This window comes from Lytechinus pictus, chromosome 12 (assembly GCF_037042905.1).
Source record: "Lytechinus pictus isolate F3 Inbred chromosome 12, Lp3.0, whole genome shotgun sequence".
Classification (NCBI taxonomy): Eukaryota; Metazoa; Echinodermata; class Echinoidea; order Temnopleuroida; family Toxopneustidae; genus Lytechinus; species Lytechinus pictus.
In genome coordinates, this window is record NC_087256.1 from 24,597,639 (window position 1) to 24,611,240 (window position 13,602).

Here is a 13,602-nt window from a genome sequence, read left to right on the forward strand (position 1 = left end):
CTAAACATGATTCATATGAAATGCAGCATGGAATCCAATTTTCAGCTTGAACTACATTGCCATTTGCACATCCCTACTTCTCTTACTGTCCTCTGGAAAGGTTCAATTTACCAGAGAGCTAAAATAAGAGTGAGGAAGACTGGCGGGAAGGGACAATACTTTAACCCTTTAAATGCCAAGTTTGAGGAGATTTGAATGAACATTTGGAACACATAAACTGATTTCAAGAGGTTTGACCAGCTCTTGGAATTTTTACAAAAAGTTGGTAATGCATCCAGCCGAATGTTTGTTGATCAAGATTTCAACCATGTTAGGCATGTTCAATAGAATATACATTAACATTTTTACCACTTTTTTGTCACTGTTAGAACTTTGAATCACACCGATATGTAAAAATCACCTCAACACTAAAAAATGTCATAGAGGGAATAAAAAATTACTCTTCATAAATGACTTTGTATAAAAATTCACAACAATAACATCCTGGGGTTGAAATGCAGTTGGCCGTCTGATTTACTGAGGTATCAATTGTCATAATAAATGTCACTTATGTGTACACTCTTAAAAATGAAAGGGTGGAAAATGATGTCACTCCCTTGCCCTTTTCACCCCTTACCATAATGTTTTTATAGTATTACATTAGCTAGCAGACTAGCATCATTGTTATCTGTGGACGTGCAAATTAATAATGATAGAAATTCCATTATTGGACACCTATACGTATAGAGTCTATAGACAGACCGCTCTAAAAAAAAGCAACATTGATCGAGCAATTTCTTGCAAGCTAGCTTCTCTAGATGAATCATTGTGCATACACGATGAGTGGTGGGTGGGTAAATAAAAGTCCGTAGCTTGGGTTCGGTTTCTTTTCTCATTTTTGCTTTAGTTTAAAAGTAAAAGACAGGAGTTGCAGCAAAAAATTATTTCATGAGAAAGTCTTTTAAATCGGAGCTTATTGTCACCATATTATCATATATCTCAATCTGGTACATTCATGTAAACCTATCTTTGCAAAATCATGAAACCTTAGCTCAAAAACGATAATTCTGATGATCACTAGGACAGGAAAGCATATGTGGGACAGCATATTAATATTGCTTGGAAAAGTACCCGACATTTGATGGAATTCTGTGCTTATTTTTTTTCAATTTCTCGGCAATTACGCATTTTCTTCAACAGCCATTTGGCACATACTGTTTATTCATACATACAAACACGAGGGTGGTAATTTTATTTGATTCTGTTGGAACTCATTTTGAGATTGTTACCACAACTGGTATTTATCTTTAATCATCACTATTCCCAGCTGCACCATTTCTTGAGCGAGGGAAATCACCTTGAATGACCAATTGAAATGTGCTTTCAAAATAATGTGTGAAAGGAATTTGTATCCTGGAGAGAAGGTCCTCTATGAAATGTTCAAGATGTCATTGTTTCCTATGCCTGTCTAAAAGCACAGATTACAGTCATTACATTACTATACAACTTTGATAATAATGATGATGACAATGATGATATAATTTTTGTAAAGCACAGAAATAAGCTGATCATTCTGAGGTGTTAAATCATTCTTTAAGTGGCTCAAAACATAGAGTAGTGTATGTGCAGTGCTTTGTAACCAAAAGGAAAAGGCACTATATCAAATGTTCTTTGGATTGGGTACATATTCCTCTGCACATACATACATTCATGGTATACCAACATTAATGATCATTTTAATCTATTCAGTATTTCATTTAACATATCAAAACTTGTGCAGAATGCCTAATGTTAAGGGAAAATTCATTCCACAGGCTTTAATTGTGCTGCCCCCCAAAAAAAATCCAAGGGTTCCTTTGTACAAATATGACGGTTGTGTCATCTTTCGATCTCTACGTATGGCATTTAGAGTAGTACTCTTTGAAGCAAACTGAGTCTGATGGCTTTACATCCTTACTGAGGGATGTGTTATGAGCATGTGACTATTGGGTTGACTTGGTTTCAATCATTGGTTGCCTCATGGCCATTGTACAGACTCAAACTTGATGAATACAGATGCTATATGATATATGTATATTGGATGGCACAGCTATCTTCATAAGATAGAAACATGTTTTGACTGAATTTGTTTATTTAAAATATCTATTGAATAGATATCAACAACAGTGTCAAAGTAAATAAAAAAACAAATTATGAATGTTTTGACTGATTTTTTGTCTTAGTTTCAATATTTATTAAATATATATCAACCACAATAGTTACAAAGTAAATACATATCATTAATGGATTGAATGAATTGAAAATTCCAATCAAATTCTGACCTATATGGATAATCTTCATTCCATTCAACAATCTCTCATCCTTGAGACAATGTATTTTCACATGTTTCACACACATGTCACTCTTAAGTTTTACGTAATGTGATCATGAGTCAATATCCAAAATGATACACAACAAAAATATTGTTTTCCAATGGATTTTTTTAATAGTCCATAGAATAGGAGTGGATTGAAGATTAGAAATACGACCCATATTTTGCAAGACGCATGCAGAGTTGATGATAGAACTGCATGATTCATAATTCAAAGTTGACCTATCCCATTAAGAAATAACCAGTTACACTCTATATAGAAATTGTCAAATGGACTGACTTACTATCCATAAAGGAAGGTTCACTATACTACATTCAGTACGAAAGATGTCCATAAAGATCACAGATAGCAAACAGGAAATGAAATGAAAATGTGTGAGAGAAAGCAATACAGCTCTAGAACTCGCTCCATAAATATTAGAACACCCAAGCGACGCTCGATGGTAACTCGACCATTCATACAAAGATGAAGGCTTGTAAGCCCGTATTGCAGGACAACTCCCCTGCGGTCGATTCCTGGGGACATCTCTAGCAGAGAAGAGTTCCTTGGAGGACAATTCTCCAAGGAGAACACGTTACCCAAGCTGAAACACTTTTTGAAGAGGACTTGTCAGTCACTGGGGTAGTTGTCCTTTAACACTATACTCGGCTTTAAGGCCTGCATTATCAGAACAGATCTCCATTGCACCAAGGTAAAAAACTATAGACTATGCATATTTTCAACAAAATTACATTTATTTCATCGCATACACTTAGAAAAGTCCAATCATAAATGCGTGTTTTTGGCAAAGGGTGCCTACTGAAGCATGATAATACAAGAAATCTGCATAGTCCATTGTTTTGTACCATGGTACAATTGAAACCTCTTTCGATTATACGGGCCAAAGTTTGCATGGATTTGAAATAATTCATGGGTGGGGGTTCGTAACTCAGGTAATCAATAAACAATATTACAGCTTAACCCATAAACTCCCAAATTATCTCATTCACATAGCCTAATTTGCTACTTAAGGGGTCATCCCAGTCCAGTGGTCAATTAAGTTAATTGTGGAGGAAATACTACATCACAGGGGGTGTGCCTCCAAATCAAATAAGATTTTGGTAAAACTTGCTTTTTGGATAACATTAGATTTTAATATACATGTAAGTTTTGCCTAGCCGTTAGTCTTACTGCACTCATGTTTAACTCCCACCCCATCTTTTTATTTTTTGCTTTTCTAAAAAGCTGACAAGTCTTTGTTCCACCTGCCAATAATAACTGCAGTACTTTAGGAATAACCTGTAGCATACAAATTTCACACAAGATCTTCTCTGTTAATGGGTCTTTTGTAATGGTAGAAGGAAGTAACATATTTTAACACACCTACATTTAAAAGTCAGTTCATTTCTCGATCTGAAAAAAAAAAAAAAAAATAACTTTGCAGTATTCACCAGCAAAAATGGAACAAAGTTCCAAACAAAACAAAATGGTGCCAAAGGGGAAAATGGTGACAAAGACTGAAAGTAAATACTGAAAATAGTAGAAAAGGGAAGTGCTGCCCGAAATATCATAATGGAATGTTTTTTAAACAAATTCTTTTGACTGTAACACATCTGGGCCCCATCTTACAAAGAGTTACGATTGATCCGATCAAACACAACTATGGATGACCAGCAAGGTCAACATCTAAAATGGAAATTTGTTCAAATTTTTTTCTAGATATGATGTATATTCATACATTCACTATTCTCTTGAAGATTCAGTGTGATTCTCTTTGTTTAATAAGGAGATTGTGCAAATTTCCAAAATTATGGTATGGATGGATTTCCATACAGTTGAGACTGATTGGATCAATCGCTGCTTTTTTGTAAGACGGGGCCAAGGACTCAAGGCAATTTGTAGACAACAATCAATCCAACAGCAATGCAGACAAATCTAATTCACCTATGGAACAAAATACAAAAAATAGCAAGTAATCATATGAAGTGTATCAAAAATTATTCTCAAACACATGCTCTTAATTAATTTCAAAGGACATTGCATTCTTACTGCTTCGGATCGTTGAGCCTAATAGGTCTATGAACTTCCATAAGGCAAGATATTATTACCCCAAAGAACAGTCACTTTTAACACTTCACTGAGCAAAGTAATAATGGCTATGCCTTTAAAGAAATTGCTGCAAAAAACTAATGAAACTAACTGCACTAAGCTCAAATCATGTCACTCAATTTGAGATAATTTGGAAGGATTAGGCTGTCAATATTTTGAAGATTATGCATTTCCTCTCTGAAATTGAGCAATGCGTGTACGACTCGCAACAGTAGCCTTGCAGGTGCAGTTTAAAGAACTGCTTCAGGACATAATTTGATAATGCAAGTTATTTCCCAAACCAATAAGATTTGAATGGAGCGAAGGTGACGAGAAGGGCTGGGTCTTCATAAAGCGTGCTGCCAAATGCACGCACCAGCTAACTCAGTAAACAAATACATATCTTAACTCTAATCCAATATATAAGATTAACTGGAGAGATTACTTATCCAGTAGCTAATCTGTTGAGTATTATTGAGTGATATATTAGATTGGAGTGATACAGAAGTAGGAATCAAGAGTATTTCTCTCATCTTGAATTGGGGCCATGTATTTTTTTTTCTCCCATGATGCATCTGTTGACCCATTTTGATAATCCATTTTATCCTGAAACCGATTGCAATCGATGCATGCCTGCCTGATACAATGGTTATATAGTTTGGCCCACATTCATGAAAAATTGCACTCCCATGCCATATGTGAACGGGGGCAGATCCAGGATTCCGTAACTGAAAGGTCACAAAAACTGGGGTAAAAACTTCTTCAAAAATCACCTGACCAGAAATACAGGTTCTCATTCCCCCTAAAGGATGCTATTGCTAAAAAATGGGTTAGAACAGGAAAAAGGGGAGGCACTTTTTATATAAAAAGGGAATGCAAGGGCAAATTTTGCCCCTTGTGCACCCCCACCCACCCCGACAACTCCTGGGTTGGATCTGCTTCTGCGTGTAAATAAATAGAACAAGCCTTGTGGCACCGTTAGAGGAAAAGGTGCAGAAAAGATGGAGGCAAGATATCGATTCCTACAGGAATCATAATATGAATGAGAAACATGAACATGAAAAGACAGAACTTAGGGCCCTTCTCACAAAGAGTTGCAATTGATTCCCAATTCACATCAATCTCGACCATGTATACCACTTTCATACTGACAGACGAAGTGGAGTTACTCCGGAGTCCAGAAGGAGTTACTCCACTTTGGAGGGTAAAATGAAAATTCTAGGATTATTTCGATTCGGATTCAAAGCGGAGTACTCAACCAACTTCGAGAAGAGGGTTACAAACACAGTTCACATAACTTCATTCATTTCAGCACGGGGGAGTTTCCGCGCACCACTCATATGGCACGAACTCACTTTGAAACCACGGAAACAACTGCAGATACACTGCGGCGGAGCTTGCCAGTGTGAAAGGGGGTGTAACGTCGGTACAAGCGTATCAACTCAATCCGGAGTTACTCTGGAGTAACTCCACTTCGCCTTCAGTATGAAAACACCTGTAGAAGCACATTACTCTGGATTGAGAATTTTATCTTTAGTATTATTAATATTATAAACATGATTCCTTTGTGAATAAACAGAGCAATGTGATAAGTCAAAGGAGAACATTTTGTCACTTATACAAAAAACCCAAGAGGATTTCAGCAGAAAGAAACAAACTTTGAGATGAATTGCATATTAAGGTTATGTTTGTATGGAGAATACTAGAATTTTGTAGCATTGTCAGTCAATATATATCTGTTGAAAAAGCAAAGAGGATGAAGAAAGGGATAGATGATAAAACAAAGGACCAAGGGGAGTCCAGAAAGTGGATCTATCAGAATCTCGCCTAGTTTAGCAATCATGTGAAAGTTATGACTTATCAGCAAGCTTTGAATTTATCTTGGATATGGTGAAATTAAACAACATCTTTAAGAAATGAAAGTTGGGAGAGGGGAGAAGTGAAAGGAGATGGTAGGGGAGTGGCAACGAAAAGGAAAAAAACAGAACAGGTTGTAAAAATTCAGGGCAGAGTATTTGCTCACATAATAAGGCAACATCACAACAAAAACACATAGTGGAGTTATAGGAAAATCACTGGATCTAGTCTCGCAGGGGCGTTATCTTCAAAAGAAATCGCAAGTCGGAAGGATCCCGGTGACCTTGAAATAGAAAGGTTAGACCCTAGGAGGAGGGGGAAGTGCCAGAAATAGGATGCCGTCCCTAGAGGGTCTGTTCAGATGGATGTTGGCTTCGGGAGAAGGGGAGGATTTCCATTCCGTTGACCGCATCATCATCATGGAAGTAGGATATTAACATGAAGCAATGTTGTCCATTCCAGGATTTGGTTATTAACACAAGTTTGTATGTTCAGTACTTCAAAACAGCCTTCTGTATAGCACTTTATATTTCGAAACAAAATAGAAGTGTATTCATTTCTAATGTAGTTGCTGGCTATAGAATTCTGTAACGACATATATTGTCATCACTATCAAGAAGGGTCCCAAACTTCTGAAATCGATGAAAACATAAAAAATAACAATTTTTTTTATATGTTAACTACTAGTTGACTAAAAACAATCAGTCTTAAATAGTCTCAATCAATTGCCCAACATTCAAAATACAAGATGTTGACAATAGCTTCAAGAAAATCACATTCGTTTGATCAATTCAATCCCTTTAAAAAATCAATTGAATTATTTAACTGAACAAGGAGAGAAGAAGTTGTAGATACAGAAGCCTAACCGCAGACTGTTCAAGAAGATTCAATGCAGCATGGCCTTCTAGCCGAGCGATATCATTGTGATTCGGTGAACAGCATGTTTTATGCACACTCCCATCTTCCATACACTCACTGCTAGGAGGCACAAAAGGAGGGTCCATATGACAAAATATCCACTGATTTAATCTTGCTCAAACCAATTGGAAAACACAACATTTCTAAATAAATTTACAAAGGAAGAAGAGTGAAACATAATAGGCAAAGACAACTATATACTCCATCAAATGTCTATAGATTTCATCTTGGTCAAATAGATCAGGAAGATTTTGTAAGATTTTCAAATAAAAATGAATAAATCTCACATAAAAATCACTGACAGTTTTCAATAAAATATCTACGTTTACATGGCGACATTCTCCACTCCCTGGGGGGAGTGGATGATGTGCATACATTGTATGTGGGGAATGACTACAATCACTACATTGGGCAATAATAAATATGTAAGCACTATACACAGTGTATGTCTCAAGTGCCCTATGTGTTATCATCATTACTATGATTACAGATATATATTTTTTAAGGGCTTTTTACATACAGTCAAACATATATGAAAATGATTTTTCTCATCACTTGATGCTTACCTGAACATCGTTAAAAAAAAATCCTAAAATATTCATTATCATACTGATCATTACAAGTAAGTCTAATGATTTTCAAGATTGCCATTTTAGGCCTGTACCCTGAAACAGGTACACATATTCCTAAACACAATCCACTTGACCATAAACAAATTCTGTTTCTCATTTTAATTTGTCTCCTCCATATGGATGCATTTTTAGAATTTATCCTGAATTTCAATATACCCTATAACCGCCCTATATATTCCCATGGCTTTCTGCCAAAATCTGAACTGAACTCTGACAAAAAACCACTACAGTCATCAACAATAAAAGAATAAAGTTAGAAATGTCCAAAACACGACACAAACTATTTCTTTCACTTACTAAAAGTGGACAGATATAGGAACAACAACACCCCCATATAGATAAAAGTATTCCTACAGTTGTCATGTATGGTGGGATATTTCTGGGCTAAGAAGCTAAACTCCTGTCATTTAGTATGAAATGGAAAGGAAATTTTCTCAAGATTCAATCATTCAAGGACACCATCATTTCCTTGTTTTCCCCCATATTCCATCCTGTTATATTCAACTTGTATTTCCATTTCTAATATGCTTTCCATCGCATGCAAAATCCCCCCTTCCCCTTCTCTCATAAGGAATACTGTTAACCGGTTCTGTGCGGAAATTAGATTTCTACTTTCTTCTACCATATGCTGATGGCCAATAAAAACATCAAAAGTAATATTGCTTCTACATGTACGTTATGACAAGATATCTTTCTTTCAATCAATTAAATTTAGCAGTTATTTTGTCTGTCTTCTTACTTTATTCAGGTTCAGTATTAACAGAGGTGCCCCTGACATTAGTCTATTGGTTGCCGTACTGCCTGTACATAGCATGAAATTGTCAGTTTTCATGAATTATTCCTGAACATTGCATTCATGTCACTTGGCCCATATTGGACATGGAGGGGGTATTTCTATCCCATTTTGTTTTCAATGTCTACATCAGAATTAACATTCAATTAAAAAAAGCATAAAATGGGATTTAAAAAGTCATCATTTTCAACATTATCTTGACTTGACCTATGTGTAGATATCAAAATCAACGGCTCCAATAGAGGTTCTATTGATCATCGACACCACTTCAACTTTTACACAGGCATGGAGCCAGCTCCGGGGCCGGCTTTAAAAGCCAACGCGTGTATGCATCGCAAGGGCCGTATGGTATCTTACACTGAACCAGACCTAACAGCTGACCCCTGAAGCAATATATCTCATCAGTCTACGAGAGGAAAAAACACGGAGATAAAATACTTTCTCATCTACCCGAGACTACAGTCTCATCAACCCCTGGCCAGAAATTGAAAATAAATTGAATTTCTGTCCCTGATTGGGCCGGGATAAGATTTGTGGTTACGATTAGTCACACATTTAACGGTCAACCATCACCGTGCATACAGTAAAACGCATCAGGGGGATGTTATCCATGATCGCCTTGGGATATCTTGTAAAAACTTTAAAAGACTTGTAGCCTAAATATTATGAGGTAATCTTCACATTAAACAAATATCTATATTTAAACTTGAATTCTGCATTATAATACTGATTACTTTTAACTATGATCATCATTACTTGGTATTTCTTACAATAGACACATTCTTAATGCAAAATATATTGTCTTCGATAATACATAAATATAAATGACTATTAACAGATGGTTTATTAACGCAGGTCAGGCAGCCATGGCAGCGAGATGAAGTGTGTAGATATCGATACTGATATTGTATATTGTAACAGAAAACAAATGGAGAACATTTTGGAAGGTTTGTAAATAGTGACCAACTCTTCCTGTAACGTAAACACCAACAAATCAGAAACTTCTATATTGCTGCACGAAAAATCTCATAATATGACTTATGATATGAAAAACTAGCAACAGCATCCGAATTCATGTACATTGCATGTATATGATATCAATATTATCTCATGGATTTTCAGTTAAATTTCAAACATGACCACAGATAGTACCACAACTAGACATAAGGACATGTGTTAATTGGATATGCATATAAACAATGTTAATAGGATTAACCTCGGTGTTAGCCACTTAACATCTTGAATTATCTCATTTAATTGGTGAATAGCCTGTCATCTATAATCGTGAGATTGATGAAGAGGATAGCTAACAATGCAGAATCCATATAAAAATAGAGCGTGTTTACTCCAACTTTGAGCGAGAAGAGAATGGAGAGTTGAGCATCTCGTCTCCTAATGAAACGGTGTTCATGGTTACCGTGACGATAATGGAGGTCACCCCGATGACTCATCGGTGATACCATGGACCTACTAACACAGGTCCATGGTGATACCAATGTGTCATAATGATGATCATAATCATATTACAGGGAAAATACCTGCACTGATGCATGATGGGTATAAACACAAGACGTGATTGTGCTGACATATCAATGATTCATAATGTCTGGTTGCATCTATTCTTAATATTGATTAAAAATGTTATAGGAATCAATGACAAAGGATTGGGTCACTGTAGATAAAGTGTGTTTTTTCATAGAAATATGACCAGGTGCTGGTCATTTGGATTTCTTTATCATCTGATTCATTTCCAATAATGCAATACAAAGTAGCAAATACATTCAAACAAAGATGATGAAAATAAATTGGGAATAATATGAGCAACATTCATACATCATATAAGTTATAATCTTGGGATTTTTGCTACATTTTTCATATGAATCCCAAAAATATTGTATACAAGTTACAGTAGGGTCTGATTCTGCATGTATTGGTACAAGGTATCTGTCAAGAATATTCAAATTTTGTAAATAGACATGGAACTAGTATTACAAAATTCTGATGAAAAGTATTTTATACTCTTTTAATAATGCTCAAAAACATAAATGAATATAGTAAAAAAAAAATTATAAGGAAGAATAAAAATGAGCATATAAATAATCATGTAAATAATTTTTGAAATATATACAAATAAAAAAATGAACAATTTTCTTTTATTTTATGTATGAACAATTATTCTTTGTCCATGCTGTTTTACCAATAAATGCATTCCAAATAGAAGATATTCATTTTTACACTTCACCAAGTCAGAAGTTAAGAGTAATTTGACAAAGGTAATAAAGAACAACTTATTATTTCACCATGACTAAAGACTTCAAGGTATAAGACCTGACATGTTGGTTTATTTATGAATCCGGTACATGTCAAAAGTGCAATTTAACGTGGATCTGACAGGATTGAGCAGGAGAAAGCAATAAAAAAGATTCCACATCTTCATCCTATTCCATCTTTATTCAATCCCATCTCAAAATACTCTTTCAAAATTAAGGTCTCTTGCTGCAATATGTTTGCGTATCTAGGTCAATAGGTGATTATTGTTAACTTTTCTTTTATTCTTGTTTTGATCTATCTGTTCTAGTTGTTGCTTGAAAAATGTTGCTGATATCTGATACCGATCCAGTCCTCAAACTTGATGCAAATATATTAAGTTTTGATAGATCTACAGAATATTCATTTTCAAACTTTTAATTAATTGTCAAATACAGTTGAAAAGTATAGTATAAATACAGGTGTGAAAAGCGTAACATAGAATTTAGATTTCATTTGTTTTAGATGTCTAAACCAAAAAGTAAGGTCCTGATAATTAGCATATATGCTTTATCTGTACAGTAATATATGATGAAAGTCCAATATTATTCACAATTGAACCTTTATAAAAAAAAATGAAACTTTAAACATTGAGGATTTATTCTTTGAAATATTGTTTTTCAATGTTGTCACACATGTAACAGAAAATGGTTCCGAAAGAAAAAATATATGAACAGTATGTAGGAACTTGTATTCTGCTTGCTGAATAATTATATAATCTACACCATTAAAAAAAAGTAGACGTAAACAAAACAACGACGATCAAGAGATAGAAAGATGGATGGATAGGTCTGACACCTTCAAGTGAGCATCATATTTTTTAAAATCTACTCTTCCTGATGATATTAACACTCTCCATCATCGAAGGATACCATACCATAAGAAAAGGGGGAATCTCTGAAAGTATCGCGATATTGGCGGCTGGCCCCAGGGGTGCCGAACACAACAATGAAACCTAATACGTGCCACTATCGGTTACATAGGTCCTCAGGAGTGTGTTGTATGGTATCTGATACCAGCTCAATCTATTGTGTCTGGGGTTATAACAAAGGGGGCTCTAGAAAGTGGAATAAATAGATTTAAGAACAGGGATATGGCAGGCGAGGGGGGGGGGGTGTGGAAATTTGCATGAAGTTATGATATTAGGGTGTTCAATTTTTTTCTGTTTCAAATGGTGGTAGAAAGAAAATGTTTGTGAAACTAGGTAAATAGATCACTGAATGAGGTTTTTGTGACTTTGCCAAGTATTTTATTAAGCTACAAATATTTGAACAGGAGATATAATTACAATGTCAATTTCGACAATGCCATGGGAACCACAGGTAAATATATCGGTTTACACTTGTGGTATTTGATACCATGCAGATTCAGCGTGTCGAATCAATACAGAATAAAGAAGAAAACAGTTACAGGAGACTGTGACGGAATCTATTGAGATGAGTAGAGTAGTAGAGGAAGAACAAAAGAAGAATGAAACAAGTTACAACATAACCGTGAAGAACAAGAAGAATGAAACAACATAATCATAAAGAAGAAGAAAAATGAAACAACATAATCATAAAGAAGAAGAGTGAAACAACATAATCATAAAGAAGAATGAAACAACATAATCATTAAAAAAAAGACAGAAACATAAATCATATAGAACAAGAAGAATGATACAACATAATCATAAAGAACAAGAAGAATGAAACAACATAATCATAAAGAACAAGAAGAATGAAACAAAATAATCATAAAGAACAAGACGAATGAAACAACATAATCATAAAGAACAAGAAGAATGAAACAACATAATCATAAAGAACAAGAACACTCGAGAACACTTATACTAGCAAATTGATTTGTGCAAGCCTTATCTTACATGACTAGATTGTACATTTATAAAAGAAAGAAATTTAAAAAATGAAAGAAAGAAAGAGAAAATATATTTTTTGGGTTACTTCAAACCTTTTTTTTTTGTTTACAATAAACCCTTTCACTAGACCAAGTGATCATCTGTTGATGAGAAAGTTTAGGATTACAGGATCACTTTAATAAACCATAATTACTTTCAAGTTCTTGTCTAATATTTACCAAGCCATGAACTCGCCATGTCTCATTCTTTAATATGAAGTGACATCATTTTATGAGTTTACCAGGAAAGCACCTGCTCGTAAGGGGTGTAATACACAGACCTGGTGCAATAACTTAACCTGCGTTCACATAATTACATATATGCTTTTCACACTGCATTTCCTTAACCCCATACTATCCTCAACCCCGGACTATCCTTAACCCCATACTATCTTTTTTTCGATTCACACTGTCTTTCTTAACCCCGTACTATTTCTTAGCCGGGGTTAACGCCTTAACCCCGGGCAATCACACAGCTCATAAATATTGATGATTTTACCATACAGGCGCGATTAACGTGCAATCTCGACTTCTGTGATTGGCTAATGCTTAGCCCCACTTTTGCTTAGCCCTGTTTCGTTTCACACTGCATCTCTTAGCACCACAATTGTGGTGCTAGCACCACAATAAGCCGGCTAACCCTGCTTTTTTGCAGGGCCAGATAGTACTGTACTATTTACCGTGCTAGCCCACTTTGCTAAAACGTAGAGTGAAAACGAAGTGGGCTAAGCTTAACCCCGGGAAATTGGTGGGGCTAAGACCCCCCCTTAGCCCCACCTAT